This window comes from Papio anubis, chromosome 3 (assembly GCF_008728515.1).
Source record: "Papio anubis isolate 15944 chromosome 3, Panubis1.0, whole genome shotgun sequence".
Classification (NCBI taxonomy): Eukaryota; Metazoa; Chordata; class Mammalia; order Primates; family Cercopithecidae; genus Papio; species Papio anubis.
In genome coordinates, this window is record NC_044978.1 from 147,764,298 (window position 1) to 147,791,926 (window position 27,629).

At 44.0% G+C, this 27,629-nt stretch overlaps 1 long non-coding RNA gene across 3 annotated transcripts; it reads right to left on the bottom strand.

Annotated features, from left to right (window-relative positions):
* Positions 1-3,869: 3,869 nt before the first annotated feature.
* Positions 3,870-23,421, bottom strand: LOC103884325. Of its 3 annotated transcripts, none has more exons than XR_002522011.2 (4): positions 23,374-23,421; positions 22,467-22,590; positions 17,993-18,101; positions 3,870-4,003 (listed from the first exon to the last, which is right to left on the bottom strand). It is a non-coding gene; the product is annotated as an uncharacterized LOC103884325 (long non-coding RNA). The 3 variants fall into 3 exon arrangements; XR_002522010.2 differs by lacking the exon at positions 3,870-4,003 and adding an exon at positions 16,998-17,009; XR_002522009.2 differs by lacking the exon at positions 17,993-18,101.
* Positions 23,422-27,629: the final 4,208 nt, after the last annotated feature.

Genomic DNA, 27,629 nt, shown 5'->3' on the forward strand with positions numbered 1-27,629 from the left:
AGAAAGGAAGAGAGAAAGAAGAAAAAAAAAGAAAAAAAAAAAAGAAAGAAACATGAAAGGAAAAAAAGAAAGAAAGAAAGAAAGAAAGAAAGAAAGAAAGAAAGAAAGAAAAACAATTTTACACAAACTCTTTCAGAGCATAGGAAAAGATAGAACAATTCTGAAGTTTTTTTAAGAGGCCAGTATACCCTTGGTACCAAAATCTGACAACTTTATAAGAAAGGAAAATTACAGGCCAATCCCACACACATGAAAATGTCCTAAATAAAACAGTAGTAACCATAATTCAGCCGTGTATAAAAAGTATAAAACATTGTGACCAAGTTTATTTATTCAAAGAGTTTGTTGTGGAAATTCAAGTTTGACTTGCAAAAATCAACATAATTTATCATCTCAGCAGGGGAAGGCAGCATTTGTGGCAAGGTGACTATTTAAGATGCCCCGCTGTCAAGCAGAGTTTGGAGTTTGGGGTAGCTTGGTAGTTTTATCCATAACTTACTAATCAAACCAGAAGTAAAGAAATTCTGTCCAAAATCTCGTTACAATCCAGTACATTGGATGTGGGTGGAGACATGAGAAGCCAGACAGTATTGAGACCCAGACCTAAACCCGGACGCTAAGGAGCAAAGGACAGAGAGACAGACCATAACACCCAGCAAGTGATGCCTGCCATGGGAAACACATTCCCCTCTCCGCAGATTAGCACGATGGCTTCCTGAAGAGAATATGTGTTCTGGTTTTCAAACTGTGACAGCACTCCCCAAGAATTATCCCATGCTGCATAATTCATGTCTGGTCCAACTTCCTTTTGATAACATCTCAGCTGGGTTTGGCCTACTTCCATGAGTCAAAGGTATGGGTCATCTCTGACCCATTGACCCAAGTAGGTGAGTGCAGTAGGGGCTTACAGGAAAGCACTGAGAGCTGACCGGTCTTTTCTCCCCTCAACTGTGCCAGTCATTTCCAGGAGAGATCAATATCATGGGATGATGGTCCCATTTGGAGTCTGCTGTCCATTATTTCCCAGAATTTGGGGCTATCCTCTTTTGTTTGACCTACTTACTGTTTCAACAGTTGAAACCCGCCAGGCATGGTGGCTCATGCCTGTAATCCTAGAGCATTGGGAGGCTGAGGTGGGCTTCAGCCTGGTAGTTCGAGACCAGCCTGAGCAACATGGCAAACGCCCATCTCTATAAAATACAAAAATAAATAAATAAATAAAAGGCTGGGTGCAGTGGCTCACACCTGTAATCCCAGCAGTTTGGAAGGCCAACGCAGGTGGATCACTTGAGGTCAGGAGTTTGAGATCAGCCTAGCTAACATAGTAAAACCCCGTCTCTACTAAAAATACAAAAATTAGCCAGGCGTGATGGCATATGCCTGTAATCCCAGCTACCTGGGACGCTGAGGCAGGAGAATTGCTTGAACCCGGGGGTGGACGTTGCAGTGAGCAGAGATCTTGCCACTGCACTCCAGCCTAGGCAACATAGCAAGACTTTGTCTCAAAAAAAAAAAAAAAAAAATTAGCCAGGTGGGCTTGAGCCCAGGAGTTCAAGACCAGCCTGAGCAACATGGCAAAACCCCATCTCTATAAAATACAAAAAAAATTAGCCAGGCATGTGGCAGGCACATGTAGTCACAGCTACCCAAGAGGCTGAGATGGGAGGATTGCTCGAGCCCTGGAGGCCAAGGCTGCAGTTTGGCCTACTTCCATGAGTCAAAGGTATGGGTCATCTCTGACCCATTGACCCAAATAGGTGAGTGCAGTAGGGGCTTACAGGAAAGCACCGAGAGCTGACCAGTCTTTTCTCCCCTCAACTATGCCAGTCATTTCCAGGAGAGATCATTCCAGCCTGCACAACAGAGTGAGACCCTGTAGTGGAAACCATGATGCTTTTTTTTTTTTTTTTTTTTTTTCAGCATTGATCTTGCTCTAAAGAGCAAGGTTTGCTTCTGGAGACAGGCAAACATTTCTGGGTTCAATACACCTGTTGAAAACTCACTTGAGTCACTTTGGTCAGACACAGCTCTTGGTTTCTTCTATAGTCTCAGAAGAGATTTGAAGTGACTCCCTTCCTCACAATTATGCTTCCAGGTTATAGTTCTGCTACATTCATTTATTTAGTTGCTTGTTTATTTAGCAAACATTTATTAGCAAGCAAGTCCAGAGCCATTTCTGCAACTGGTTCTTTAACGCTAAAAGAAGCCCCAACTCTCTGTCACTTTAGGTGCTTCATCTACCACATTGCATGACGGGGTTATCCAAAGCAGACATGCTGAACCTCTAGAGACAGGATTCTGTTACCTTGATGGCTGGCATTGGATGGAGAGGAGCTGCGATCCTCTGAGTCATGGCTTTACATGGAACCAGTTAGGGCTTTAGCCCAGAGCTAGAGCGCAACAGTGAAGACTACAGGAGTCAAAGGTCATCATATTCTATTTGTGCAATTGTGCGAGTATCTGTAAAATACTTTAGCCAAGCCACATATTTTAAATACCTTTAATGCCCAAATTACAGCCTATTTCTAAAATCCATCATGCTATTTGACAAGTCATTAGGATCAGAAATAAAAACCTGTGTCTGACATTCCCTGTGCTGATTGGCAACACAGTAGCTCTTTGTCAAGATACAAGTAACTGAAGCATGTATAGCAGCTGCTGCTTGGGCACAGACTTCCTGGGTCGATCGCCCCATGACCACCTGGGTTAGAATTCTTGCTTAGAATTGACCACCTGGATCACCGCGATAGAGCGAGACTCCGTCTCAAAAAAAAAAAAAAAAAAAAAAAGGATAGACTACCTGGGCATGGCGCAGTGGCATTTGCCTGTAATCACAGTTACTTGGGAGGATGAGGCAGGAGGATCACTTGAGCCCAGGAGCTCCAGGGCAGTCTGGGCAACATAGTGAGACCCTGTCTCTAAATATGAAAAATAAAAAAAAGAATTGACCACCTGGGTTGTGGCTTAATGAAAGTAATACATATGATATCCCACAGTATATATGGAAATATTTAAAAGTAAAGCGGAGATATTAGAACAATCATCTCTGCCACATCCTAATTAATAATCTGGACAAGTTAGTCAACATTCCTGTGCTTTCAATTATTCATTTGTTCATGCACATAGATTTTTAGGTCAATAAAATAATATACATAAAGTACTTAGAATCATGTCTGATACACACACACAAAAAAGACACCCAATAAGTGGTAGCTCCTATTACTAACTGTATAGTGCACACCACCGTACATCTTCTACTTGCCTCTCGGAAAGCCTTGGCTCTTGTCCAGGTTAGGTCAACATGGAAAGAGAAAACTGAGGTCCACCCAGATATGCGACATGCCAGTGCATGCTAAGTTGTCACAGTACAAAGGCAGGCCCTAGGCTTACAAACTGGAAAAATTCATTTTCCTCAGTGTCCCCAGAGGTTACGCATGATAAGCTCCTTAGAGACTGATGTATATAAATCAAACTTTCAATTTATAAATTATCATGAGCAATTTAGTTACCAAATGCATTGGGTATTTTAGTTCCTAGAAGTAAATGATAATATCTTTAGGATGAGTTTATTTTATACAAAGGATACATTCCTGAAGACTGCATTAGCCAAAACTTATGTAACTCAAAGCAATTTTTCCCACATTAATACATTTAAAGTATGAAAGAGCAGATTTCCAGTGCACATAAATCTACACCAGTTGGTACATAATTGCTTTTTAATGGTGCTTTTCATTTCTTCGGCATGATCTCTGATATTTTGCAGAAATCAATCTGCTGAATGATAAGCATATAATATCATAATGGCTGTCTGGTCTTCTGCAGAGCCTCTTTATGACATCTAAAGTGCAGAATAAATGCACTGCTCCTGGTGCTTTAATGTGCCATCACGTTATGAATGCTCACATGACATGGCCATAGGATGTTAACAAAATCACATTTCGATTGTCACCAAAATCACTTGGAGTTCTGAGCTGTGTGAACAGCAGCGTAGTCTAGGAGATATCTGCAAAAGGAAGAGAGGATTTCTGTTTTAGAACTGAAGTGGCACAGTTCACAATTCACTTGTCTGAGCAGTTTTGACATGAGCAATTCTTGATTTTATTTTAATTCAGGGGATTTGCACCATTTCTCATTTTGAGCACAAAATGAGACCTTATGAATGTTCCGTATTACACAACTTCAAATACATGTAACTCAAATTCACCTAAAACATGACTGTGTTGTACTGACAAATTATTGCCCTTTCCATCTTTTCCTTGTCAAGGAGGATTGCGTAGGAGAGAGACCTTGGCTTTGGAGCTACCAGGGAGATCTGCATCTAATTCAGTTCTTTGTCACTTACTAGCTGGGTGGGACTTCATTTCCTCATTTGAGAAATGGGAATTATAAATGCCTGTCATAGAGGGTGATTCTGAAGATGAATAATACTATCAAACATTTATTAGGGGGCTTCCTATAGGCCACCCAATTTATATATATCATTGCATTAATTTTACTGAAATTCCATGGAATAGAAATTTTTAGTCCATAGAGAAAATAAGGCTCATGGAAGTTAAGTAATCTGACTCAGGCCAGATAGCTAGTAAACAGCAGAACTGAGATTCGAACTCAGGTGTGAACTGACTTCAAATCAAGACACACTCCTCCTTATTGGAATTAAATGAAATCATGTCTCTATTATGTCCAAGAATAATATCCAACATGCTAGCTGTAGGATCTTGTAAAAGAAAAAAGAAAAAAATAATTTACAAAGAATAATATCTGACATAAAGCAGATAATTATAGATGGAGATTAGTATTATCATTATTATGGAAACCTTCTTCCCGATGTCCAAAACACACACACACACACACACACACACACACACCATCTGTACACTAGATTGTCTTAATTTTCTATTTATTTTCCCACACAATGTTTATGTACATACACATACCTATACACATACCTGTACATATATAGTATGACAAGAGAAATGAATTTTCTCAAGGCCTTTCCAGAGAGCTTACAAAGACAAATACCTACTGCTTTTCCTCCTAGAACAGATAGCACTGGCAAAGTCCCCCAGTTATCTGACAATAAAGTAAGTATATGTATTAGTTTCTTAGGGTTGCTGTAACAAAGAACCACAGATTGAATGGCAAATAAACATTGATTTTATTAAATTCAGAGGCTTAGAAGTCTGAGATCGTGGTGTCAGCAGGATTGGTTCCTTCTGTTGGCTGAGAGGGAGTCTCTGTTCCAACCCTCTCCCCTAGCTTCCAGTGATTTGTTGGCAATTTTTGGCGCTCCTTGGCTTGTACACACATTATCCTAATCTCTGCCTTCATCTTCACGTGGCATTGTCCATTTTCCTGATGATGTCTCATCACTTTATCTTCCCTCTGTGTGTGCAGGTCTGTGTCTGAATTTCTCTCTTTTGTAAGTCACACCAGATTAAGTCTACCATAATGACTTTGTTTCAACGTGATGACCTTTGTAATGGGCCTGTTTCCAAAGAAGATCACATTCTGAGTTACTGGGAGTTAGAATTTCAATGTATCATTTAGGGAGGACACCCAGTGTGCAAGAGGATTTGTGTGTGTGTGAAAGAGAGAGAGAGAGAGAATACAGGTGAGCAGAGCTAACACTGGACAAAAGCATTGTGGGAGTTGATATTGATTTGTTGTCGAAGCCCATCTACCTGCTAGAATCTCTCTTGGTGTCTGGCATGTTGGATGTGTTAATGCAAAAATCTTAGGATTGCAAGCGACTCAATTGGAACTAGATTAAGCAAAGAGGGAATATATCGGGTTACACAATCAAACCACAGAAATGGCAGGGGTGGCCTGGTGTGGTGGCTCCCACCTGTAATCTCAGCACTTTGGGAGGCTGAGGTGGGCGGGTCACTTGAGGTCAGGAATTCGAGACCAGCCTGGCCAACATGATGAAATCCTGTCTCTACTAAAAGTACAAAAATTAGCTGGACGTGGTGGTGTGCACCTGTAGTCCCAGCTACTCGGGAGGCTGAGGCAGGAGAATCGCTTGAACCCCAGAGGTGGAGGTTTCAGTGAACCGAGACTGCGCCACTACACTCTAGCCTGGGCACAGAGGGAGACTCTGTCAAAAAAAAAAAAAGAAAGAAAGAAAGAAAGAAAAGAAAAGAAAAAAAGAAAAGAAAAGAAAAGAAAAAGGCAGGAGAGGAGTAGCCAAAGAGCCAGGGACTTGAACGCTGTCATTTCTCTCTCTTTCTTTCTCTGCTCTTTTCTGCATGCTGCCTTCTTTCTTCTGGCTTTCTTCATTGAGGGTGCAGGCATGATGTCAGACCACTCCTCACTTCCATTCTTGCAACCCTGTAACCAGAAAATTAAGAGCAAAGCCTTTTTGATTGGTTAGGGAAGCATGCCAACAGGCTCTTCTAGGATCACATGACCTTCCCTAAACCAACCCCTGAATGCCAACCCTTAAACCTGAGTCATATGCTTACCTCTAGCTAGGGGTCTAGGGATACTAGGATTGGCATTACTGAAGTTCGAGAGGAACAGTTCCCCAATGAAGGGGATAAAATAAACAGGGCTTTGGGCACGTGTGTAGCCCAAGATAGAGCTTCAAAGTTTGATTTCCTGCAAGCTTGTCTACAGGGCTACTGTACCTGAGTGGAGGACTGAGCTGGGCTTTTGCTGTACTGGAATCTCATTGCTGTCCCCGATTGTTGGGTATGAGTTGTGGTGGAGACTGCCTAGCTTCACCAAACTCATTGCCTCCTTTTTCCTGGCACAGAGCTGCATTGTATTTTGCAGCCTCTGTTGAAGTTACATCGCTGGTAAGCACTGGCCAAGTAATTGAGTTCTAGCCAAAGGGTGATTAGAAGTGACGTGTGCCGCCTTTATATCTGCTCCATAAAACCTCCCATTCTCCCACACTTTTCCCTGCTGCCAGCTCGAAGCAGATGGGCGTGGCAACGTGAAGTCACGTGTTGAAGTTGATGGTACTGCAGGATGGAGGGAGCACAGATTCCTGAATCTCTTCTTGGAGAAGGCCCATCTGCTCACCAGGAATCCCATTTGAGACTTTACGTGAGAGAGAAATACACGTCTATTGTTGTAACAATTACAAATTTCAGAGTTTGCTACAGCAGCGTGTGTTCCTCTAACCAACAGAATTTCTTCCTTTTTTCATCAATCTTGCTTTCCCAAGTAGCCACAGGGGATACTGAAGCCAACAGAGCTGGTTTGAATTCTGACTCTGTACTTACTAGCCAGCCACTCTGCATCTTTGGGTGCAGTCTTCTTCTTTATAGAATAATCATGCCTACTTCACAAGGCCAAAGTAAGCTTTGAACGCTAGAGGGAAGATGCATGCTGTCATCGCAGAGTAGGTGTTGACCGTATTGTGTTTTTCAACTATCATAGGGTGACTTCATCCAGAATGACTTCCCATATGGCTAGGGCTGCTTTGGAGAAATATATTCTCAGCTAGGAGATTCTTCAGTCTCAGAAAAGAGGCTTCCTGAATCGGGACGCTTTATGTCCTTGGGCTATGGTAAAATGCCATTGCCACTGATCCATCATTCTACCAGGAGGCAAACCCCAGCAGATGGTAAATCCCCAGTTCTAGCTCTTACTCTCTGGAACCCCTCAGGTAGGAATAATTCCTAATTCCAGGCTTGTAGCCCTCTGATTCTCTTTTATTCATTTATACACTTATTCATTTGTTCATTCATGCATGCATGTGTCCACCTGTCTGCTTATCCATTCATCCATGCAACAACTATTTACAGCGTGCCAACTCTGTGCCAGGCAATGTGCTGAGAGCTAGAGATGCAGATGTGAAAAGGAAAAACTCTCCTCACTCCCATCGAAAAGCCTGGCCTACCGAGGCAGGACAGAGCTTACAGACGCCACTTTTGTGCAGTGAGTGAGGAGGTGGCGTATAGTGGGTGCTATGGAGGCTCAGAGAGGCACCTAGTCCAGACTGAAATATAAGGCCACAAGTAGTGATGCCAAGCACAAGTTTTTCCTGGCAAAAGAATGGCAAAACTGGTTCTACCACAAACTAACAAGCACTCTTTTTGAACTTCAACTTTTTGGTCCCTCACCAGCCTGCTGCATCATGAAGATATACCACCACTACCACCACATCTACCACCATCACCACCACCAGTACCACCACCCCACCAACCACAAACAACCACCACCTCCCACCACCATCACTCAAGCACCTCTACTCACCTTCATCCATCACCACTGCTGCCACCACCATCACCACCACCGCCACTACCATCACCACCAGCTCCACCACCAACACCACCAGTACAATCATCACCATCACCACCACTGCCACCTCTACCACCACCACCACTGCCACCACCACCAGTACCACCACCACTGCCACTCCCCACCTGCCCAGCACCATTGCCACCACCACCATCACCACTAGCTCAACCACCATCACCACCACCACCTCTAACACCGTTCCTCACTCAGCACTCCCACTACTCATTCACTCACCCACCCTTCACCACCACCAGTACTATCATCATCACAACCACCATCACCACCAGCACCATCACCACCACCACCACCAGTACCTACCTACTGCTACAACTAATTACCACCAATTCAGTACCACTACTCATCACTACGTTCCACAAACCATCACACCACTAGTATCTTACTCAATTAATCACCTTTAACCATCACAACCACCCCACCATCACTACCACCACTTCCAATACCAGCTCCACCATCACCACCGCTAAATCAGCAACCATCTCCACCACCACCAACTTCACCCACCGTGCCACCACCATCAGCATCTTCAATTATCACGCCACCCTCAACCATCATCGCTACCACTGCTTTCACCGCCACCACTCATCACCACTATACTAACCCACTCATCACTAATTCCAAACTAATCCCACACTACCTTTCAAATCACCACTCATCTCCACTCGCCCACCAACAGCCACCACACCACCATAACCCACTCACTATCACGCCACCAAAAATCTTTCATCACCACTCACTCACCTTCAGTGGGCTCATCCACCATTTCTACCATAAATCTACCATAACCACTCACCATCACCATCACCTCACCACTCACTGTTTCCACTCACTAATACCACTCGTCACTCACCTCACAACCATGATCACTCACCTTTCACTGACCTACTCATGCAGAACCACCCCGAATTCAACGTCCAGTACCAATTATCACTCACTCATTTCAGCACTAAATTAAATTCACTCACTAGTGTTCTCTCTAATTACTATTCACTACCTTAGCACCAATTACTATCACCATCACTTCACTCACTGCTCATCTACTATCGTACCTCACATCACCACTCCACTTACTCACTTTCATTATTTCTTTTCATTTTCATTTCATAATTCCATTTATAGATTTCATTATTTATTAAGCATAAATTATTATTACTTATTGCCATTTAGATCTATTTACTGCACTGTACTAATATTTTCAATATTATTATTTTACTACTTACTTTTACTTAGTAATTTTATTATTTATATATTTTACTTACTATTTCATTTATTATTTTATTACATTTATTATTTATTTTATTATTTTATTTATTATTAATATTTATTTACTTATTTATTTTTACTACTTAATACTTACCATTTTACTACTTAATATACTCAAGCAGTGATTTAAAGCAATTTCACTACTACTTTATTACCATTACCATTTAATGACTACTTCATTTATTATTTATTCACTTTGGCCTGTACCAAATAATGTCACCATTACATTTTCTATTTTATTTACTTTTAACGAATTTTATACTATTTATTTACTATTTATTTATGCCGACGCACGACCAATTTGATTTCACTTAATAACACCACCCATTCATCATACTTCACCGAACGCCACCACCACCATCCAATTCTCCATTACCACCCATCCACCGAATCACCACCCAATCAATCAACCACCATATCCGTTAACCACCACCAGCTCACCACCCCACCACCATCTCCAATCACCACTCACCAACCACGCACTCCACCGTCCACCACCACCATCCTCATTAACCATCACCACCACCACTGCCACCAGTAATACCACCATTACCACCACCTCACCACTGCCACCTCCGCCCACTCCTACTACCACTCACTCCACTCTAGTCACTGGCTACTCCACTCTCCACCACTTCATTCATACTGATGACATTATGCATTTTATTTTATTTTCATTTCTCCATATTGTTTACTTTCTATTTATTTATTACTTCATTTATATTTATTTATTATTTTTATTCTACTATTTACTTATTACTTATATTATATTTTTATTTTCATTTCATTTATTTATTGGCTTATATGCACAAAGACATGGGATGCATTGTTTAATTCTTTTCATTTTATTTACTTTTTTGTGTATTTATTATTACTTCATTTACTTTTAATATTACTTACTTATTTCATTTACATGATTTCATTTACTTTATTTTCATTTTATCTCGACCATATTTACTACCATTTAGTATTCATTCTATTACTATGAATTTTATCATTTCATTTATCATTTTATATTTTACTTACTTCATTTCAGCATTTTTATTTCATTTACTTACTAGTCTCCCATTTCATTTATTTCATTTTTACTTATCATTTGTTTTACTCATTTATATTCATCATTTCATTGCTACTTATTACTATTTCTTACTTCATTTTTGGTTTATTTTACTTTCTATGTTCCAGCTTCAAAATGCACTACCAGAATTTATTACTACTTTACTACTACTTCCATTTATTCTAATTATTGCCATTTTACTATTTCATTACTTACTTCATAGATATTTATTTTATTTATTATTTACCTACTTCATTTATTACTACATTCATTTACTTCATTGGAGCATTTATTCTTATTTAATGACTTACTTATTTATTACTTACTTATTACTTCCTTTCTTTTTTTTTGAAAGCCAGAATGAGAAAACAGATCTTTAAAAATTTTTGAAGACATCCCCTGGATCCTGAGGAAGAGTGATTTTTCATTGTAGGTTCTTTTCTTCCTGTACAACTATTTACTTTGTTCCATTTGGTAGCATACAAACATTCATCAAAATGCCATTCAGGACATAGCGTGTATTTATATAATCTTTTTTTTTTTTTTCCAGAGTCTTGCTCTGTCATTCAGTCCTGCATAACAGCGGTAATCTTTGGCTCACTGCAACCTCCAACTCCCAAGTTCAAGCAATCTCCTTCCGTGTCTCCAGCTCTCTGCAACAACAGCCTGACCCAGGTGTTAACGCCACCACGTTCAAGCCCAAATTCTTGTGTTTTAGTAGATGACGGGTTTGCTCATGTTGCACAGGCTGGTCTCCAAACCTGATCTCCCAAGGATCCACCTGCCTCGGCCTCCCAAACTGCTGAGATTACAGATGTGAGCTAGCAGCCTGGCCTATAAAGTCTTAAACATGCTCACAATATATATGTTTATGTATCTTTGTAAGTATATGCCAAATGCCTAAAATGGAATATAGATGTATACCTGTTTGCACAAATACACATATGTGTGTGTATACGTAAGGCATATGCATACATGTGAACAGACATATGTATAATCTTCAAATTTTCAAGAAAACAAATTGTTAAATTGAGGTTACGTATTGCTACCTACCTCAGAAATCAACCTTTATTAAATTTTCCCCAAAGCAGAAATAAAAGGCAGTCTATAGATTATTTTGCTATCAGAGACAACCAACAAGCCCAACAAACTGTGGAAGTGCCTGGCTGATGTGAAAGTTATTCTATCGTTTTTCCTTTTCTTTTTAATTAAAATGTATTTATTTATTGACAGTGTTCCACTCTGTTGCCCAAGGTGCAGTGCAGTGGTGTAATCACAGCTCACTGTAGCCTCAAACTCATGAGTTCAAATGATCTTCACACCTCAGCCTCCCGAGTAGCGGGGACCACAGGCATATGTCAATTTTTAAATTTTTTTGTAGAGAGGGAGTCTTGCTAGGTTGCCCAGACTTGTCTCAAACTTCCGGCCTCAAGTGATCTCCCACCTTAGCCTCCTAAAGTGCCAGGATTACAGGCATGGCCACTGGGCTTGTCTTACCTTTTTTCTTTCTTCTTTTTTTTGAGACAGAGTCTGGCTCTGTCGCCCAGGCTGGAGTGCAGTGGTGCGATCTCAGCTCACTGCAAGCTCCGCCTCCTCAGTTCACGCCATTTTCCCTCCTCAGCCTCCCGAGTAGCTGGGACTACAGGCGCCCGCCACCATGCCAGGCTAAGTTTTTGTATTTTTAGTAGAGATGCGGTTTCACCGTGTTAGCCAGGATGGTCTCGATCTCCTGACCTCGTGATCCGCCCGCGTCGGCCTCCCAAAGTGCTGGGATTACAGGCGTGAGCCACTGCGCCCGGCCGCTTACCCTTTTTCTTTGAGGAAGATGTTTTTATTGGAATAGTGTTAGCAGTTTCTTCCCTTCTCTTAGTATCTAGAATAATGAGCCTAGTGCTGTGGCTCATGCCTGTAATCCTAGCTCTGGGATTGTTAGAATTTCTGATGCCCGTGAAAGTGGCCCTTTGGGTCGAGAGAGAGGAGAGAAACTTTCTCTTATATTTTATTAATAACCAGGAGAATTATGATGATGATATTAATAATAGCAATAATCAATATTTAATTAACACATAACACTCCCCGTGTGCCAGGCACTATTCTAAGTGTTTTGACATGTTGCCTCGTTTGTGCCTCAGTGTTTGAGATGTTATCTCGTTTATGTCTCATAAGTACTCCGTGAGGGAGGCTCCAATACGATCATCCCAACTTTACAGATGAGGAAGGTGAAGCACAGAGAGGTTTAATGACCTGCCGAAAGTTACACAGCAGTTGCAGAAGCAGGATTTGAACCCCGGCAATCTGGTTCTAGATTGCCACGTTACCCTTAGCAGCCCTGCTCTCACGCAAGGCAGTCCTGAAAGGACAGGAAGAGGAGCCGTTTGAGCCGGGAGGAGGTGCTCCGAGAACCCTCAAGAGGACCCGGGCCCTGAACTAGAAGCCCCACGTGCCTGGGCCTCCCTCTCCAGCAGGGGGCGCACATAGCCCACATTTTCTGGGCTCCCTCTAACCACAGATACCTCCGCTTATTGAGAGCTGGAACTCCTGACTTTTGTGGGAAAGGCTCTGATCTCAAAACTTTCTCCAGCATTCTTTAAGTATTTACAGTGTACTACTCAAAGGAATGATGCGGTACATGGACATAGCCAAGGGAATGATTCAGGACTGTTCTTGGAGGACCTGAAATGGGTATCAATAAGCAGAAACCCAAGAAGCCCCTATAGGCCCCAAACTTACAACAGCACTGCCTGGTTCCAGATGAACCACAAACACTCCAAGCCGGGGTTTTTCTTAACACATCCCGAAGACATTCTATTAAAATAGCCCTGCTCATGGGTGGCCTCCCATGCATGAGTCCTCTCACATGGTTTGCATGCTGATGGGGCCAGTGCTGAACTCACCACATTAGCCCTTTGGAACACGTGCTGAGGTGTGTCCTCTCTAGTGACGTTTGTCACATCCTTTGCAAGAAACTAGCTCACAGAAGCAGTCCCTGAAGGCCAAACCTCAACCTGCACCAGAGGCAGAGAGGCCAGGAGACGAGGTTTGGTAGAATTTGTACCTCTCGTGGTGGTGGGGGGAGGAGAACGGCTCAGTGAAGCGCTCCTTCCACCCTTTTAATGCTCTGCAGTAAAGACTGAGTTAGGGGCTCAGGCCTGTAGTGGCAGCATTTTGGGAAGTCAGGGCGGGTGGACCACTTGAGCCCAGCAGTTCCAGACCAGCCTGGGCTACATGGCAAAACCCTATCACTACAAAAACATACAAAAATTAGCCAAGCACGGTGGCGCGTACCTGTAGTCCCAGCTACTGGGGAGGCTGAGGTGGGAGGATCCCTTGAGTCTGGGATGTGGAGGCTTCAGTGAGCTGTGGTTGTGCCATTGCACTCTAGCCTAGGTCACAGAGTGAGATCCTGTCTCAAAATTTAAGGGGGAAAAAAAAAAAAAGACTGAATGAGAGGGCTAACTTAATGGGGACCTCTCAGACTCAGAGCAGGAACAAAGTTGGTTGCCCTGGGACTTGAAAAGTTTCTTCAAAATCCTATACATTTGTCAGCTGCTCTCAGGAGCCCTAGCAGGCTTCAGGGGTCTCTTAGCCCCTCTGCTATGGTCTGAATGTTTGTGTTTCCCTAAAATCCATATGCTGAAATCCTACCCCCTAAGGTGATGGTATTAGGAGCTGGGTCTTTGGGAGGTGATTAGGTCATGAAGGCAGAGGCCTCCTGAATGGGAGGCGTACCCTTATGAAAGATGCCCAAGAGAGACCTCCCACCCCGTCCACCTTGGGAGGACACAGTGAGAAGGCACAATCTATGAACTAGAGGGCAGAACCTTGCCAGATGCCAGCTCTGCCTGTGCTTTGATCTTGGAGTTCCAGCCTCCGGAACGGTGAGAAATGAATTTCTGTGGTTTATAAGACACCCAGTTGGCTGGGTGAGGTGACTCACGCCTGTAATCCCAGCACTTTGGGAGGCTGAGGCGGGCAGATCATGAGGTCAGAAGATGGAGACCATCCTGGCTAACATGGTGAAACTCCGTCTCTACTAAAAAAAAAAAAAAATACAGAAAATTAGCTGGGCGTGTTGGCCGGTGCCTGTAGTCCCAGCTACTTGGGAGGCTGAGGCAGGAGAATGGCGTGAGCCCAGGAGGTGGAGCTTGCAGTGAGCTGAGATTGTGCTACTGCACTCCAGCCTGGGCAACAGAGTGAGACTCGGTCAAAAAACAAACAAAACAGCCAGTTTATGGTATTTTGTTATAGTATACCTTCCAAAGTGGTGCCCTTTCTGTATATACTTTGGCATAAGACATCTGATTCAAAATTAAATGAGAGGGACCATAAAGAGAAATACCCCACTGCCAGCTTGCAGGGAAGGGCCATAGAAGATCGCTTGGGTTCAGACTCTAGTTCTGCTTCCTGGCGGCTGAGCAGTCCCTGGGGAGGCAATTTACTTTTCTCTGTACCATGATTTTCTCACCTGAAAAATGAAAATAATAAAATCCATGCCATAGGGTTGGTAAGCGCATTCAACGAACCAATGCATGTGGTTCTAAGCGCAGCATGTGGCCCACGCAGTAAGCACTAACTGAATCTTAGCTGTTGTGATTTCACCTATTCATGCAGGCCAGGACTCTGAGGAAAAAAGGAAATCTCTTGCTATTGTTATCTTTATTGATACCGTCACACTTTTTTTCTGCTCTGGGTGGCGCTGGCAAACTTCCTGTCTTCCCCAGGAGAACTTGATACCCCTGCCCCCACCTCCCCCAAAGCAAACACCCTCCTGCCAGGTAGCAACTGGATGCCATGCAGAGGTATTCTCTCCTGGAATCAGGTTCCTGGGTATTTGTCCTCAGGGCCAGTCGTTGGAGTTGAGGTCAGTTGAAGTTCAAGAGGGCCTTTATTCTGACTTTTACTGTATATTGATTTGCAGTACTTAGAAGACAACGTGTTTGTCCTCCTGGCCTTCAGGGCCGCGGCCAAGGCCACAACAATGCAGCCCTTCTTCAATGGCCCTGTTACCTTCCGGGAGCAGGCAGGGTGTGGCGAGAACTTCTGGGTGGCAAGAGCTCCAGGGTGTGGTGAGAACTCTGGGTGTGGCTGCCCAGGGCAGGCCTTGGAGAAAGCAGTTAAGAAACAAGCAACGAGGCTTGGTGCCCCAGGTCTGAATGTTGGAGCCACCCGTGGTTCTGGCCCTGTTATGGAGTAGCTATGGGGACCCAAGTTCTCTGCCCCTCACTTTCCCCGGCTGTCCAGCATAACGGCAGCAGCAGTAACAGCAACAGTGTACTTTTACTGAGTACTTACTGCCCACATGTGGGACTTCGTAGCTCTCCCTTAACGGTACCCTAGAACTTAAAGTATAATAAAAAAATAAATAAATAAAAATAAAAATAAAAAGACCAGCCACTGCACCTGCGTTCTATACCCACTCTTAGCTTTGTGACCTTGGAGATGCCACTCCGGCCCTTGTTCCTCAACTTCTTAATCTGTAAGAAGTGGGGCAGTTAAGAGTGCCTTCTTCTTTGAATTGCAAGAGGATTAAATGAGAAAGCCTGGGAATAGTTCCCAGCCCAAGGTAGTATTATGAGCAATACTATGATAAATTTCACATGCATGATCTCATGTCATTTTCATAGCAATACTGTGAAATAGGTTCTCTACAGGGGAGAGGCTCAGAGCATGCAGAAAGAAGCAAGCAAAGCTGGGATTTGACCCCAGGATTATATAGTTCTGAGTCCCAAACTCTGGATCTGAAATCAATGGGCCTTACTGCCTTTCATTTGCCATCGTCACCTGAAGAAACACTTATTGAGCAGCTTACTAGGAGCCAACCCGTTGTGACCGTATTGAATTGGTTGAAAGTTCCAATTTAACACAGTTCATAAGCACTAACAGAGCTCCTTCTGACCCGGCACTGGGCTGGGTCCCGGCTCTATAGCAGTGACAATGGGGAGTACTTAGGCCCACAAGAAGATCACAGGCAAATCTGCAAACAAATAACAGCTCCTGTTGAGATCCAACACCTTTTTAAGTCTCCATATTCTCTCTGCTTGCAACTCCATTTGGAAAATTTCTTGGACTTCCTTATCTCCTTTGAGGGCCTTACATAAAAACATCTGCCCTCTTTTGCTTGAGATTTCCATTTCTAGATTGAGGTTTAAAAAGAACTGTGAAGGCCAGCCATGGTGGCTCACGCCTTTAATCCCAGCTGTTTGGAAGGCTGAGGCAGGCAAATCATATGAGCTCATGAGTTGGAGACCAGCCTGGGTAAGATGGCAAGACTGTCTCTACAAAAAATACAAAAATTAGCTGGGTGTGGTGGTATGTACCTGTAGTCCCAGCTGTTCAGAAGGCTGAGGTGGGAGGATGGCTTGAGCCCGGGAGGCAGAGGTTGCAGTGAGCTGAGATCGCGCCATTGGACTCCAGCCTGGGTGATAGAGACAGATCTTGTCTCAAAAAATAAAATAAAATAAAATAAAATAAAACGAACCATTAAATGAAATGACACAAATAAAGTAACTGGAGAGCTGTATATCAGTTTACTCTTGAAAGACTAGAACGATTTGGCCGGGCGCAGTGGCTCACGCCTGTAATCCCAGCACTTTAGGAGGCCAAGGCAGGTGGATCACCTGAGGTCGGCAGTTTGAGACCAGCCTGACTAACCCCATCTCTACTAAAAATACAAAATTAGCCAGGCGTGGTGGTGCGTGCCTGTAATCCCAGCTACTCAGGGGGCTGAGGCAGGAGAATAGCTCGAACCCGGGAGGTGGAGGTTGCGGTGAGCCGAGATTGCGTTATTGCACTCCAGCCTGGGTAGCAAGAGTGAAACCCTGTCTCAAAAAAAAAAAAAAAAAAAAAGAGACTAGAAAGATTTCATAAGGGTTCAAGGAAAGGAAAGACCCCTATTGGATATATACTGCTGTGGGTGAGGGCCTCCTTTAGGAAGTGGGCTTTGGAAAATTGCTTCTGGATTCTGGAAAAGAGGTCAGGAAAATGTCACTCACTGAGAAACTAGGAAGAAAGTAGTTAATGAGATGGACTATTTGCAGGTATAACCCACCCCCAAGATGAGTTGTAGACTGATGCCCAGAGGAGACTCAAAAGACCAAAATCAAATCCATGCATTGATGAACCATGTATATTTACAGAACACCCTGTAGGTACTGTGTTAGTTAGGGTTCTCCAGAAAAACCAAACCATGAGACTAAGGTGTGACTAAACTACAGTGAGCGGCATGCCCACATTTAGCACTGTCCACCAGGGATCAAGTGACCAGGGAACCCAAACCGCGAATGAGGAGGCTCTTCTGGTGCCTGTAGAAAAATCACCAGCACTGTGGGTAAGAACATGGACCCTGGAGCCACATTGCCTCTTACTGTAGGAAGTGCTCACCTTGAGTAAATGCCTTACCTTCCCAAGGCCTCACAGTTTGGAGCTCTTGGCAGGGAAAGTATATCTACTCCATAGGTTTGTCACGAGGATGAAATGGGCCATCAGGTGTAAAGTGCTTAGAACAGACCTGGCACACAGGAAGCCTCTATAAGTACCAAAGTGATATAAAAGAAAATTCTCCATTTCTGGAGAGGCCTAACAAGCTGATACGGTTTGGCTGTGTCCCTGTCCAAATCTCACATTGAACTGTACTCCTATAATTCCCACATGCTGTGGGAGGGACCTGGTGGGAGGTCATTGAATCATGGGGGCGGTTCTCCCATACCATTCTCACGGTGGTGAATAAGTCTCATGAGATCTGATGGTTTTATAAGGGGTTTCCGCTTTCGTTTCTTCCTCATCTACTCTCTCACTGCCGCCATGTAAGAAGTGCCTTTCGCCTTCCACCATGATTGTGAGGCCTCCCTAGCCACGTTGAACTGTAAGTCCATTCAATGTCTTTCTTGTGTAAATTGCCCAGTCTCTGGTGTGTTTTTATCAGCAGTGTGAAAAAGGGCTAATACACAAGCCTAAAGGGGTTTCTCTGGTCCAGCGGGGACCTGGGCCCTCCTGGGGCTGGATAAACCTTAACCCATTGACCCATTGAGGATCAATGCCTGCTTATAGGGCTGCATGCTGCCCGCGCGCTTTCGTGCTTACATCAAGGCTTTAGACCCTCATTTCAATGTGGACCACGTATGTAGGTTTCCCTGAGCCTGACAGCCTCTGAGTGCTCACAAGAAAATCAAAGTCCCTGCTTGGATATCAGAGGACCAACCCCCAAAGCAAATGAGCCAGGTTTCCATCAGAAAACAGATGGTCCAATATCACATAGCAGCAGAACCAGGACCAGAATTCATTTTTCCTGGCTTCAGTCTTGGGCTTTTTACACCTGGAAAGGAAAATAAAATACTTCAAATGCGCAAGAATAAAGTTTCGAGAATGTCAAGCTGCACTTAGAAAGACTTTTTTTTTTTTTTTTTTTTTTTAAACAGAGTCTCGCTCTGTTGCCAGGCTGGAGTGCAGTGGCACGATCTTGGCTCACTGCAACCTCCACCTCCTGGGTTCAAGTGATTCTCCTGCCTCAGCCTCCTGAGTTGCTGGGACAACAGGCGTGCACCACCACTCTGGGCTAATTTTTGTATTTTCCATAGATACAGGGTTTCACCGTATTGGCCAGGCTGGTCTCGAACTCCTGACCTTGTGATCCACCCGCCTTGGCTTCCCAAAGTGCTGGGATTACAGGCATGAGCCAACACGCCCGACCTTAGAAAGACATTTTTAAAGTACCCAGCAACTGCAGACTTCCATTTAGATTTTTTCTCTCTGTACCGTCTTCACTCATGGGGTGTGGGTTCCCCCTGGGTGGGACCCCCAGAGGGTTGGTTGGTCCAGGGTTCAGTGAGAATGGGGAAGGTGGGCCCAGAGGCCTGGCAATAAGACTGAGGGTGGACAGGCCGGGCGCGGTGGCTCAAGCCTGTAATCCCAGCACTTTGGGAGGCTGAGACGGGCGGATCACGAGGTCAGGAGATCGAGACCATCCTGGCTAACACGGTGAAACCCCGTCTCTACTTAAAATACAAAAAAAAAAATTAGCCGGGCGAGGTGGCGGCGCCTGTAGTCCCAGCTACTCGGGAGGCTGAGGCAGGAGAATGGCACGAACCCGGGAGGCGGATCTTGCAGTGAGCGGAGATCGCGCCACTGTACTCCAGCCTGGGTGACAGAGCGAGACTCAGTCTCAAAAAAAAAAAAAAAAAAGAATCTGGGGCAAGGGTTTGAGAGCACGTGGACTTGAGGAACCTGCAGGGCTTTGGAGAGATTGAGAAACGGGTTGAATTAAACAGAAACTGGATGTCAGGTAGGCCCTCAAAACAGGAGTTCTTACACTTTTTCTGTTAGAGCTGCAAGGCATTCTGTGGTTAGGGAGAGAAGGGCCTGGAGGTGCTAGCTTGGGTGTGGCCTGGGAGATTAGAGGGTTTCGGATAAGGCTCGCAACCCCACCCACTTCCAAGCCCTGGGGGTGTTAGAGCAGGACTCAGAGGATGCCATTCTATCAGAAGGAGCTTAGGTTTGGCCCTATTGACAAAGCCTTAAGGGAACAGAGCCTCCGGGGAGAAAAGGGGCCTTTAGAATCCAGGAAATCTGAGTTGGAAAGCTTTCACTGTTCATATTCCATTGCATTCATTCCAATCCAACCCAACACATATTTACTAAGCATCTACCGTATACCAGGCCTGGGAATAATGCAACAATGAACAAGATGGACAGACTCTTCCTGCCCACATGAAGGTTACAGTACACACACAGAGAGACAAAAATGCAATGAAGTTGACGTTTAATGACAAATTGCAGCGCAAACCCTGAGACTGTTGTGATGAAGAATAAAAGAGGAAAGCTGGCCTTAGATGGGGCTATCCCAGGAAGTGACTTTTCCTCTGCCCAGTGGCAGGATGAGGGCCCCCCACGGGATAATCCTTTTTGCTTCACCCAGCCCTCTGATGCATTTAAAAGATTTTTTTTTCTTTTTAAATTACCGTAATCTAGATTTTCCAGTTTTTCTTGGCAGGATCTTTGATGTGCTGTAGGCTACTCCATCCTACACCAAAGTGGTAGGTTTCTTTTTCTTTCTATTTTAACTATACAAATTGTACATGAATACAGGATTTTTATAAAAATTAATTTTAAACGGGAGTATATACAGTAAATTGTGACAGTTCTTTTTGTCCCTTTTCACCAGACTTCCTGCCAACATATGTAACTAAACCCTTTCACCCTCCTTGGTGATTCTCTCCTATGTGCGGTTGTAACACCCTGGCCTCTCTGACTTTCTGCAGTGGCTGGGAGAGGAAAGAGGTAGTTTAACCTGGCAGGCAAATTTGGGAAAAATTCTAGGTGTGCTCAGCCCAGGGTTTCCCTTTCTTCCTCCTGGGAGTGAGCTGTCTGCAAAAATCACCGATGTTCCTCAGCCTCTACAGGCCCTCCCTAAATGTTACCAGCTCAGCCCCAACTCCCCAGTCCCAGTAGGGAAGGCCACTGCCAGTCCTGTGCTGCCCTGCCTGGGGACAGGTAAGCTGGCCAGATCCTGGGCCTCAGTTATTAACAGTAGGCCATCTGGACCTCACACTAAGCACGTCCTTCATCTTAGCCTTTATCCAAAAAAAAAGGGGGGGGAATATTTTGGAAATTATCTGATGTGACTTTGGTGGGACTGAATTCTCCCTCCAAATCTCAGCTGCAAGAGAAGCTAGGGAATGTAATTTTTAGTTTTCTAGACTGTGCAGTACAGGAAGGTAAAGGATAGCAGAATTTGCCACCCCAAAATATGCCACTTGGGCATAAGGATTCTTTTGAGCTAAAGACAACTGAGAAGAAGAAGATACATGGAAAGCTGTCATCCTTTTCCCTATTTGCCTAAAATCAGGATATGAATTTGTACAATAATTAATCGCTGATAATCCTAGACCCTTATCAGTGAAAAGACAGCATCAGAAGATTCATAAAACAAATTTTACTGACTGGTGCTGACTTTCCATATATTTACCTGTCCACAATTTGCTGCCCTAGAAACTCAAAGTTTTTCTGCTTTGTCTTGTTATGTCTTTGAAATTTATTGTTTTTTTTAAAAAGGTGCTATTTAAGTCCAAGTTCTAGCTGCCTGTTTGGGATACTCATCCCTGAATTTTTCCCATGTGTATACACATGTTGATAAACCTCTGTTGTTTCTTTCCTGTTCACCTGTCAGAGCCTCAGCTGAGAACCTAAAAGGGTAGAAGGAAAATGATTTTTTCCTCCCCGACAAAGGCATATTTAGAAAGAGTAGTTTGACTGGGCATGATGGCTCATGCCTGTAATCGCAGCACTTTGGGAGGCCGAGGCAGGCAGATCACTTGAGTCAGGAGTTAGAGACCAGCCTGGCCAACATGGTGAAACCCCACCTCTACTACAAATACAAAAAGTAGCCAGGCACAGTGGTGCGCACCTGTAATCTCAGCTACTTGGGAGGCTGAGGCAGGAGACTCTCTTGAACCCTGGAGGCGGAGGTTGTAGTGAGCCAAGATCGCACCACTGCACTCCAGCCTGGGCGGCAGAGCGAGACTGTGTCTAAAAAAAAAAAAAAAAAAAGAAAGAAAGAGAAAAAAAAGAAAGAGGTACCCAATTGATCATATCTACCATGAGCATTAGTAGTGTGTATGATAGTTTATCTTTCATCTCTACACCCTAGAGGCAGTTAGTATTTGAAGTGGCCTAATCAGGAGCCCACAGTTGAGGTGTGTGGCTCTTCGTGTTAAGGTTGTATGGTTGTATCATCTACCTCTAGTCACTGCAGTCAGCTGAATTTTATCAAGAGAACCTCACAGTTGTTGCCCAGTAAAATTAGTTTGGATCCATCTGCAACAGGTTCCTAGAAATTAGATATGTACGGATTAAATTTTGATAAACACTATCAACTTACTTCCTAAATGATCTTTGTCAGTCTTCCTATTCGCAGTGTTTGATAACGTCCTGTTAAGGCTTAACAACCTTAACAACCCTGGGCTCTCTTTCTTTTTCTCATTTGCATGTCCTTCTCATTTATTCTGAAAGTACGAATAGTAACATAGTGAAAATATTAACTGATTTGTTGAGCAAATTTCAAATGTTGCACTAGGCATTTTACAAACACAGTTTCATCCAATCCTAACAGCCCTATCAGCTAGTTATGTACTGCTCCTGTTTTACAGACCAGGTAACTGAAGCTCAGAGAGCTTAAATAGCTTGCAAGGGGGACATAATGGTAAGGAATAAAACAAGAATGTGGACAAAGGCAGTCTGTTCTGAAGCCTGTACACTTAGGCGCAAAGATGTCAAAAAGAGAGACAGACTTAATGACAAGGAGCCAGGCTATAATCCCAGCATTTTGGGAGGCCGAGGCGGGTGGATCACCTGAGGTTAGGAGTTCGAGAACAGACTGGTCAACGTGGCGAAAACCCGTCTCGACTGAAAGTACAAAAAAATTAGCCAGGCGTGGTGGGCGCCTGCAGTCACAGCTACTTGAGAGGCTGAAGCAGGAGAATCACTTGAACTCGGGAGGTGGAGGTTGCAGTGAGCTGAGATCATGCCACTGCACTCTAGCCTGGGTGACAAATCGAGACTCTGTCTCAAAAAGTAAATAAATAAATAATAATGACAAGGGTTGCTATTGTTTTAAGAATATTATTTAGTTGTATTTGATTTTTCAAATGATATCTCAGGCTTATAGTTATAAGCCTGTTCTCCAGTTGGGCAGAAATAAAGACTTATTTTTTAAATGGAAAGCTATGCTTAGGATTTAAGGAGCTTCGTATGAACTCGAGGTGGAGTGGATTGATTTAATTTCTCACCTGAACTGTCTGCATGGGAGATGAGTGGAAGTATAATTGCCTCCGTTCTAGAACACAAAGAGAAGACCAACTACTCCCAGTTTCCAAGTGACCAGCTCCAGATTCCAATAAACAGGTTCAGCTCCTGATTTAACATTTGCCCTGATGTAGTAATTTAGAGGAAGACACAGGTGTGTGTGTGTGTGTGTGTGTTGTGTGACACACACACACACTCATGTCCCTTACTTAAAAACAGTCAGGGCCGGGCGTGGTGGCTCATGCCTGTAATCCCAGCACTTAGGGAAGCTGAGGCGGGGGGATCACGAGGTCAAGAGTTTGAGACGATCCTGGCCAACATGGTGAAACCCCGCCTCTACTAAGAATACAAAAATTAGTCGGGCTTGGTGGTGTGTGCCTATAATCCCAGCTACTTGGGAAGCTGAGGCAGGAGAATCGCTTGAACCTAGGAGGCGGAGGTTGCAGTGAGCGGAGATGATGCCACTGCACTTCAGCCTGGGCGACAGAGCAAGACTCCATCTCGAGGGGAAAAAAAGTTTTCATTAAGGCTGGGCGCAGTGGCTCACACCTGTAATCTCAGCACTTTGGGAGACTGAGGCGGGTGGATCACGAGGTCAGGAGTTCAAGACCAGCCTGGCCAAGATGGTGAAACCCCGTCTCTACTAAGAATACAAAAATTAGCCAGGTGTGGTGGCGGACACCTATAATTCCAGCTACTCGGGAGGCTGAGGCAGAGAATTGCTTGAACCCAGGAAGCAGAGGTTGCAGTGAGCCGAGGTTGCACCATTGCACTCCGGCCTGAGCAACACAGCAAGACTCCATCAAACAAAACAAAACAAAACCAAAACCAAAACAAAACAAAACAAAAAATAAAGCAAACAAACAAACAAAAAACCCAACCAGAATAGGAATGCAAAGGGAGAGGCAGGATGTGTGTGTTTGTGATGGAATTGCAGCAATAGCAATTTGGAGAAGTTGGCCCTGGCCATCATTTCTTGAAATACCAGGAGACTTTACAGGGGTGCTCAATTTTTTGGCTTTCCTTGGCCACATTGGAGGAAGAATTATCTTGGACCACACATAAAATACACTGTCACTAACAAAAGCTGATGAGAAAAAAAAAAAGAAAGAAAGAAAAAAAATCGCGAAAACATCTAAGGAAGTTTACAAATTTGTGTTGGGCCACATTCAAGCCATCCTAGGCTGCATTAGGCCGGGGGGGCCACAGGTTGAACAAGCTTGCTTTGAAAGATGATGGACAGGCTGGGCGCGGTAGCTCAGGCTTGTAATCTCAGCACTTCGGAAGGCGGAGGCAGGCAGATCACTTGAGGTCAGGAATTCCAGACTAGCCTGGCCAACATGGTGAAACCCCGTTTCTACTAAAAACACAAGAAAAGTAGCCTGGCATGGTGGCATATGCACCTGTAGTTCCAGCTACTTGGGAGACTGAGGCAGGAGAATTGCTGGAACCCAAGAGGCGGAGGTTGCAGTGAGCCGAGATTGCGCCATTGCACTCCAACCTGGGCCACACAGCGAGACTTTGTCAAAAAAAAAAAAAAAAAAAAAAAGTGATGGACAGTTCACAGGGTGTCAGGACCAGCTCTGAAGAGAATGATTTTAGAAGGCTCAGTAAGTTGCATCTGTCCCCTCCTCCCTCCCACCTCCATGCACACCTTGCCCAAACGTCTTAGCTTCCATAAGCACCACTTCACTTTTCACTATCGAAGCAAAATCTCCAGAGGTGGGACCTTGGGGTCCGTATTTCTCTAACAGGGCCTGCAGATGAGTTTGATTATCAGCCAGGTCTGCGGGCCTCTAGGGTCAGAGGCAGATTCACCGTGAAGCTAAGGCATCTGCAGCTTTGTGCTTTCCAAGTCCTGGCATGAGCCCTTGTGCTGTGTTTCCTTGCCATTGAGGTCTGTGAAATCTATGGAAGTACAGCAAGTACTCACTTAATGTCATCAATAGGTTCTTGGAAACTGCAACCTTAAGTGAAACAACCTATAATGAAACCGATTTTCCCATAGGCTAATAGATAAAAACAAGAATTAAGTTCCCATGGCATATATCTGGTCAGAAGAACAGCATCAAACTTCTAAATAAAGACCAAAACGCTTCTAATATTAAACACTGAAATAAATGTGAGCTATACATTCATTTAAGAAACATGAATAAAACAGGCCGGGCGTGGTGGCTCACGCCCCCCAGCACTTTGGGAGGCCGAGGCGGGTGGATCACGAGGTCAGGAAATTGAGATCACCCTGGCTAACACGGTGAAACCCCGTCTCCACTAAAAACACAAAAATTAGCCGGGTGTAGTGGCGGGCCCCTGTAGTCCCAGCTACTTGGGAAGCTGAGGGGCTGAGGTAGAATGGCGTGAACCCGGGATGGGGAGCTTGCAGTGAGCCGAGATCGCACCACTGCACTCCAGCCTGGGTGACAGAGCGAGACTCTATTTCAAAAAAAAAAATGAATAAAACAAGTGAAATAATTATTTACCTTATTATTCCAGCTCTGGGTTGCAGGTGGCTGAAGCCGGTCCCTGGAGGGTAGGGCACACGGTGGGAACCGGCGCTGGACAGGAGGCCATCCCATGGCAGGGCAACTCACAACCCCCGACACTCACTTGATCTGGGACCACGTAGTTGCCGGTTAACCCAGTGTGCACAGCTTTGGGATGTGGTGGGGAAGCAGCGTGTTCGAAGAAGACCCATGCAGACGCCGGGAGATGTGCAACTCCACATAGGCAGTGGTGAGACCCGGCCAGAAATCCATTTTTTTCTCTCGAAGTGATATGAAAACAAGGTTGAATGAAATGATGTTATTTGAGGACCGTTCGATGTTGAAGCTGCACATTGGTTAAGACTGCCGTTTCTTTCCCTTCTGACTTCCCCAAGTGTGAAGAGGCCTGGAACAGCTGTGGGCAGTTTGCAGGGGTCATCTAAGGGAATATTAACCTGGAAATTTCATTTCGTTTGGGTTTTGCAGGATATATTCGTGTGTTTCACGTCACTTCCATGCTGAGTTCTTGTCAGTTCATCCTGGTGTAGGAATAATGTCCAGGGAATACTTTCATTGCCCACTGGGTTGACCCGACCTGATTGGAGACATGAAGCTGGAGGACCAGAGGTGGTATGGTGATAAGAATGTATCCTGTGCCAACTGGCCCAGATGTGCCAGTGGAAGAGAAATAAGGCTTAAAACATGCAGGGCCAGAGGCCAACCCACAGAACATTCTGCCAGTCGTCAGGCACGTACAGTGGTAAGCAGAGCACTCAGTTCTCACCAGCATCTGATTCATGCGGAAGTTCTTTCCTGTCAAGAATCTACTCAATAATGCAACAAATATAATTAGAAATGAATCATATGAAATAGATTTTATCAACATTTCTCTATTTATAGGGCACAAACCTGTAGCAGTTCTATAAAAGTGAGTAAATCTATGTGTGAAATCATGTATTTTATGAATCTGATTATTAATAACGAGAAATTGTATGCCCGATGTGGTGTTCATGCCTGGCATAAACTTTGGTGTTCATCCCACTGACATGAACTTTGGGAGGCCAAGATGGAAGGATTGCTTGAGGCCAGGAGTTTGAGACCAACCTGGACAATATAGCAAGACCCTGTTTCTACAAAAAACAAACAAAAAATTAAAAAGAAAGAGTAACAAGGATGGGCATGCTGGCTCACACCTGTAATCCCAGCCCTTAGGGAAGCTGAAGTGGGCAGATCACCTGAGGTCAGGAGTTCGAGACCAGCCTGACCAACATGGCGAATCCCTGTCTCTACTAAAAATACAAAAATTAGCCGAGTGTGGTGGCATGCCTGTAGTCCCAGCTACTTGGGAGACTGAGGCAGGAGAATAGCTTGAAACTGGGATGCGGAGGCTGCAGTGAGCTGAGATCACACCACGGCACTCCAGCCTGGGCGAGACTCCATCTCAAAAATAAAAAGTAATAAAAAATAAATTTTAATAATCTCTGCTAGGGAAAAGATTAGCTTGTCTTTGTATTCTCTCCATATAAAAAACATTATGAAATTGTTGTCACGGAAAAAGGCTATAAAGTCTACACAGTCAAAAAATATGTAGAAAACAAATATTGTAGAGATGGTCAGGCAAGTCATTAAGAAACATTATGAGATTTGTCTAGATTTGTTATGTTTAACATATCTATCATCTTTTAAAATTTGTAGTTTGTTGAGACTTTTTTCTCATTTGATATAAATATAATCATAACTGGTTTCATATTAATATT